Genomic DNA, 6,000 nt, shown 5'->3' with positions numbered 1-6,000 from the left:
GTATCAAGAACCTCAAATGAGAAAATCTGTAAATGAGTTGGCTGTTTTCTCATCTGTTCTGTGCCCCTCTTGCTGCCCCTTCTGCTGTCTAAGAGGAAACTGCTTTTTTTTCCACTCCTCCAGGTTCTGTCTCACAACTGCTACTGCTTGACTGATGGATGGAGGGACACAGTAAAAACACAACCTTAAATTTATAACAGTCAGCAAATAAGCATGTCATAGCAAAACATTTTAAAAGAAAAAGCTCAGAAGCTGAAATCGGAAGGTGATTTTACTCTATAAAAAAATTTTGTACTCTTATCATGTCAGTTCGCTTTACAGAGCCACTTGCTGTAGCTTATATTTTGGGCATACCTCAGTTCCTCATCTGTAAATCTTCCCTTGGATCTAGCCAAGGCCCACTCTTCACTTTCTTATCGTCTGCTCGGTTTGTTCAATGTAAGCCCTTCTCAGTGTGCTTGCTATTCTTATTTTTGAAGATTTTTTTTGCCCATGTCGCCTTCCAATTTCTTTAGTCGACTCACTCAGCCAACCTTTTCCAAGCCTTTTCTTAGTACATGCCTCACTACAGAATAGGAAGATCTATCACTAAGGCAAAAGCCAAAATTTTCAGATGTTGTTTATTAGAGTAGCTTTATTGACTTAGTGGGCTAGCTGAGGATCTAATCCCTTCAATTAAGCAAAAAAAAGTTTTTATCCCTCTGCCCTCATTTTTTTTTCTGAATGAATTGTTTATAAATTATAAGGAATATCTGTTGAAAAAGAACTTTGTATGAATCCTAATGGTAGATTTTGTATTATGAGTTTGATAGAATAGGAAAATATTGGATAATTCCACAATATACCCCATTTTCTGATGAGCACTACAAAATAGATTATTACACATATTCCACGTGCTACCTCTTGTACTTGGTGTTGAACTTACCTCTTCAGCACTTTTACTTTACTGCCAGTCACTTCCATACCTGATTGCTGGCACATGTATGTGAAGAAGTGAATGAAGGCACAGGATTCATATTATTTCTGCTTCAAAGCTTGGAAGCACTGACAGTGAATAAGAATTGTGGACCTTTTGAATAATCTGTTCCATGTGAATGCGATTGGAGGCAAATCTCAGCTCAGATATGAAGATGGCAGAGAACAGTTTTGTGGACCCCACAACACACAATACATAGCAGACTTCAGTTATCTCTAATCACCTCAAGTTCTGAACTCTAATGGAAGGGGTGGTTAATTCAAACATGCATTGCCAATTTTATACTGCTTGTTGCATTGAAGCAAGCAAGGAAAGAAGATCCCCACATCTACAAAAGTCAAAATTAAATTGAAGTCAAATTCATTAACAACCTGATTAATAATGTAATATCAGGGGAAAAAAATTGTTTTCTAGCCTTTGTGCAAATAGAGCTATTTTTTAGGTTGGTAACGGGTATAGGAAAGGACAAATAGTTCCCAACTCTAAAGTTGATATGAAAGCTTCATCTTTAGTGCTAATCAGACCATTTGCCCAAATTACTGGTAGTAAGACAAAAGATAATGTTTTCTTATTGAAATTATTAATGTTTAGATGATAAATAGAATATCTACTTCAATAACATAGGACTTCATGGAATATTCAAATACCATTCAAAATGGTAGTGCTTGTTACATTAATATAAAATAATTTAATGATGATAGTGTCACTTTTCTAGCTTAACATACAACTCCTCAACCAATAAAACACCCATATGATAATTTTAAGAGTTAGATTACTTAACCCAAGGCTTTTTAGGTGTTTGCAACACTATTCTTTTAGCACTGTTCTCAAATAGATTATGTGGTTTTTATCAAACACACACCCACTCTCACCATCTGCTGGAAATTTATAAAAAGTATAAGAATGTTAAGGTATATTTCCTCCATTTATAAAAACTGCGAGAATTAAAATCAGGGACAAAAAAGATATCTTAAGACAGCTGTTTCTCTTCTGAGGATTTCTTTCATTTAGTAAGATGTAGATAACCTTCTGAAGCTACAGTGCCCCGCAAGCCTGACCCTACAACCAACACTAAGTTGGAAAGGGTTAGTGAAAGACATGATGGCTTTCCCAGCTGTGACCCCACTGCAGGACAAAAACTGCCACTGGAAAAGATGTCAGCTCACTTCAAAGGAAATGGAAGGTGCGTCCAACCAGGATGTCAGAATGGCTGAAGTCTGGAAATCATGTAGTCTAGCCCCCTGGTGAAAACTGGCTCAACTAAAGCAGATTGCTCAAGGCTTTGTGGAATTGAGCTTGAACACCTTCAAGGATGGAGGCTCATGGGTTCTCCAGGCTATCCGTTCAGTATTTGGTCATCCTCACAGTAAAAGTGTTTAAATAGATTATCCTGTTTTTCAGTTTGTGCCCATTGCCCCTTTTTCTTTCACTAGATATCACTGAGAAGGGTATGGCTCCATGTTCTTTATTCCCCCTCATCAAACAATTGTACACATTGATAAGATCTGCCTATTCCACAAAGCCCTGAATTTTTCTTCTCCAGGATAAACAGTTTCAGCTCACCTGTTGCTTATTTGATGCCCTTAATATCCTTGTGACTTCACTAGACTTGCACCACTATGTTCATGTCTATTTTGTACTGGAGAGCCAGAAGCAGGCACAGCACTGCAGGTTTCTCACCAATGACAAATAAAAGGTGAGGATCATCTCCATCAACATGATGACAAAGCTTTTCTCAATGCAGCCCAGCACACTGGTGACATTCCTTGTCAAAAAATATATTTCTGGCTCATGGACAGCTTGGTGTTCACAAGGGCCCCCAGAGCATTTTCCGCAAAACTTCTTTCTAGCCAATTGTCCCCCTGCCTGTACTGGTGCATGGGGTTATTTCTAAGGAGCAGAACTTTGCACTCCCATTGCTGAACTTCACAAGGTTCCTGCCAGCCCATTTCTCTAGTCCCTTGGGACTCCCCTGAAGAGCAGCACACCACTTTCCACCTGAAAACCTGCTTGAGGTTTGAGCACCTCTGCCCTATTGTGTAGGTAATTAATGAATATATTAAAGATTATTGGTCCCAGTACTGACCCTTGAGCATGTCCCTAGTGACTGTCCTCCTGCGACGTTTGGAATGCTGATCACACCTCTTCAAGGTCAGCAATAAGCCAGCTTTTGATCCATCTCACTGACCACTTGAGTTTGTCAGTGAGGATGTTGTGGGAAACAGTGTCTAAAGCTGCACAAGAGCTGAGATAAACAATATTCACCACTTTCTGCTCATTCATTGAGCAACCCATCTTATTGTATAAGGCTATAGGTTGGTCAAGCATCTGTTCCCCTTCATAAACTCATACTGACTACTCACAGTCATCTTTGTCTTTAATAAGTTTGACAACAGCTTCCATGTGATTTGTTGCATGGTCTTCCCATGGACTGAAGCAAGCCTGATCTGCCTGTAGTCACCTCTGAGTTTTCATGAAGATAAGAGTGGCATTTACTCCCTTCCCATATTCAGAAAACTCCACCAGTTTCCCATAACCTTTCAAAGATAATCAGGAATTTCCTTGCATTTACATCAGTCAGCTCCCTTAGCACTCTTGTGTGCAACCCACCAGGATCCATAGACTTGAATATCCAGCTTCTTGATTGTTCCCCAACCTGATTCTCCTTCACAAAGAAGAAGTCCTCATTTAGCCAGGATTCTATGACATGTGATTCCCAGTAAGGAGAAGAGCTGAGAAAGCATTAAGTATATCTGCCATGTCCTTTGTTGTCAGGTCCCCTATCCCATTCAACAGCAAGACCATATTTTACCTTAGACTTAATTTTGCTGCTCTGGGACCTGAACAAACCTTTCTTGCTGCCCTTCACACAAGATTCAACTCCAAATGGGCTTTCACTTTCCTTACACTATCCCTGTGTTCTCAGGGTCTATGCATTTCTGTCCTCCTATCTTATAAGAGACTCCTCCTCTTGTATGATATTTCTCTGCGTTTTGTTTTTTCCAGGAGTTCCTTGTTAAATCATGCAGGTCTCAGTCTGTCAGCAAACATGCTTTCCCCCCACTTTTGCAGGTGATCCCATCTCTTCCTACTTGCATATAAACCCACCACCAATGTGCACCTCCTGCAGACAAGGACATAAGCTCTCCCTCTCCTTTCCCATATCTGGAAATCTGCGTCCCTTGGAGATCTGAGTTGAGGCCTCTCCTGTGTGAGCACCCAGCAGGTGCCTCATCATAAGAAAAAGCTCAAGCAGCCTTTCAATAACAGGTGACAGATGCTGATAGAGCTGTCAAAGCAGCTCTATCAGCATCACCCCAAAGCAGCTACACATTCCTGACAACAGGCATCCTTAGTTTCTTCAAAGGACTCACAGGCATCATTTACTGGTTACTGAAGATGCTCCCAGAAGATCTACAAGATCTGGAAGCAGAGATGGGGAACTGCTGCACAATCCACCTGTGTCTGTTGTCTGCCTCAGTTAGGTGTACTCCAGGTCATGAGATGTGCTTCTGGAATGCTGGAGTAAGCATGATGTGGAAAAACACCCTGAAAATTAGAGGAAAAGAGGAAGTGTGAAACACAGAGGTCTCTGCAATTTCCAGTGCAGTGTCCGAGCTGTTCCCGGAAGGAAAGGGTGGTGTTATGCTTCCTAAATGGCCTAATGTGCAAAAAAGTAAGCAATGTCTCAAAAAGGAGAGGCAGCTACCATAGGATGAAGCATTGACCTGGACAAATATTTCTCTGGGTTTGAAAATATACGTTTTGGTCTTAAACAGGAAGGCTTAAACATGAATAGTGGTTCTGAGTGTTTCACAAGGAAGGTGATCTGGCCAGTATCTGAGGATCTAGAGAGCTAAACTTGAATTGTGCTTGAGTACCTAAGCAAAAGGAGAACCCCTCAAGATTTCTGTAACAATTTATGTGATGGAAAGTCCATTTGTAATATAATCTGAGCAGCTCAATGTCTACATTTTTCATATATTAATTGACATTTATAAACTAAGTGGGCCTTTCCATTGGTTTACTAAGAACTGTTCCAATCCACTGAAAATACTCAATGAGCTGATCTCTAGATGCTGCAATGTTTAGTTTCCCAGCACATTTATCCCTTTAGCTCTTCTTTTCAGAGACACAGTCTTCCTGTATTTATCCTGAGCCAGCAAGCTGAATATTCATGTAATGTTTGTAAAAAATCTCTTGGCTTCCTTGACATTTGCAGATCACTTATTATTTTTTCTATCCTCCCTCTCATTCATTCACGTAGACACATACACTTCTCACACTTGTAAGATTCTACTCCTCCTCTTGTGCAGCATGCATAGAACCTTAATTATCATATGAATACTTCAGTATATGAGTAACATATATTTTTAATATCAAAATCATGCCCCTCAGTTGTTCTATGCATGTGACACAAAAAGAGATATTGAATTTGAAGGTCTCAGGAAAAAGATAATGTACATACCATTTGTTTATTTAAAAATGCCTTTTCAGTATGGACAAAGCAATTTCAAACATTAATAATGAATATTTACCTAGAAAAATTTAAATGTAAGAACTCTATTGCCTGAAGGCCAATATTAATAATAGCAGTCCATAACTTAGTTTCAGAAAATGCCACTGTCTTGTCTAAGTATGTATGGAGCATAATTACACTACTGTTGGTCAAATTAGATCACTTTGTTTGAGGATTTGTAAATATCCAAATGTTATTTTTTTTCACCTATGCAGCTAAGACTGATTTTAAATATTTTATTTCTCATTGAAGCCCTCCAGCAAAGACAGAGAATGATCTTTGTGATCCTCTGTATGCTTGCTCTGTGGTAGAGGGTGGGAGCTGTGCATTTGTATCTTAGAAGAGAATATAATCCCCAGGCACTGTGTTTTAAAACCAAGCAGTAAATTTTCATCCCAGTTGGAAGCAGAATACATTTAAACTTGTTAAAAAGATTGTTTACAGAAGCTGTTGGAAAGATTAGGTAGTATTTATTTTAATTATTTATTCTTTCATTGATTTGCAA

The sequence above is a fragment of the Molothrus aeneus genome, chromosome 6, assembly GCF_037042795.1.
Source record: "Molothrus aeneus isolate 106 chromosome 6, BPBGC_Maene_1.0, whole genome shotgun sequence".
Taxonomy (NCBI): Eukaryota; Metazoa; Chordata; class Aves; order Passeriformes; family Icteridae; genus Molothrus; species Molothrus aeneus.
Note: the sequence above shows the minus strand (reverse complement) of the source record.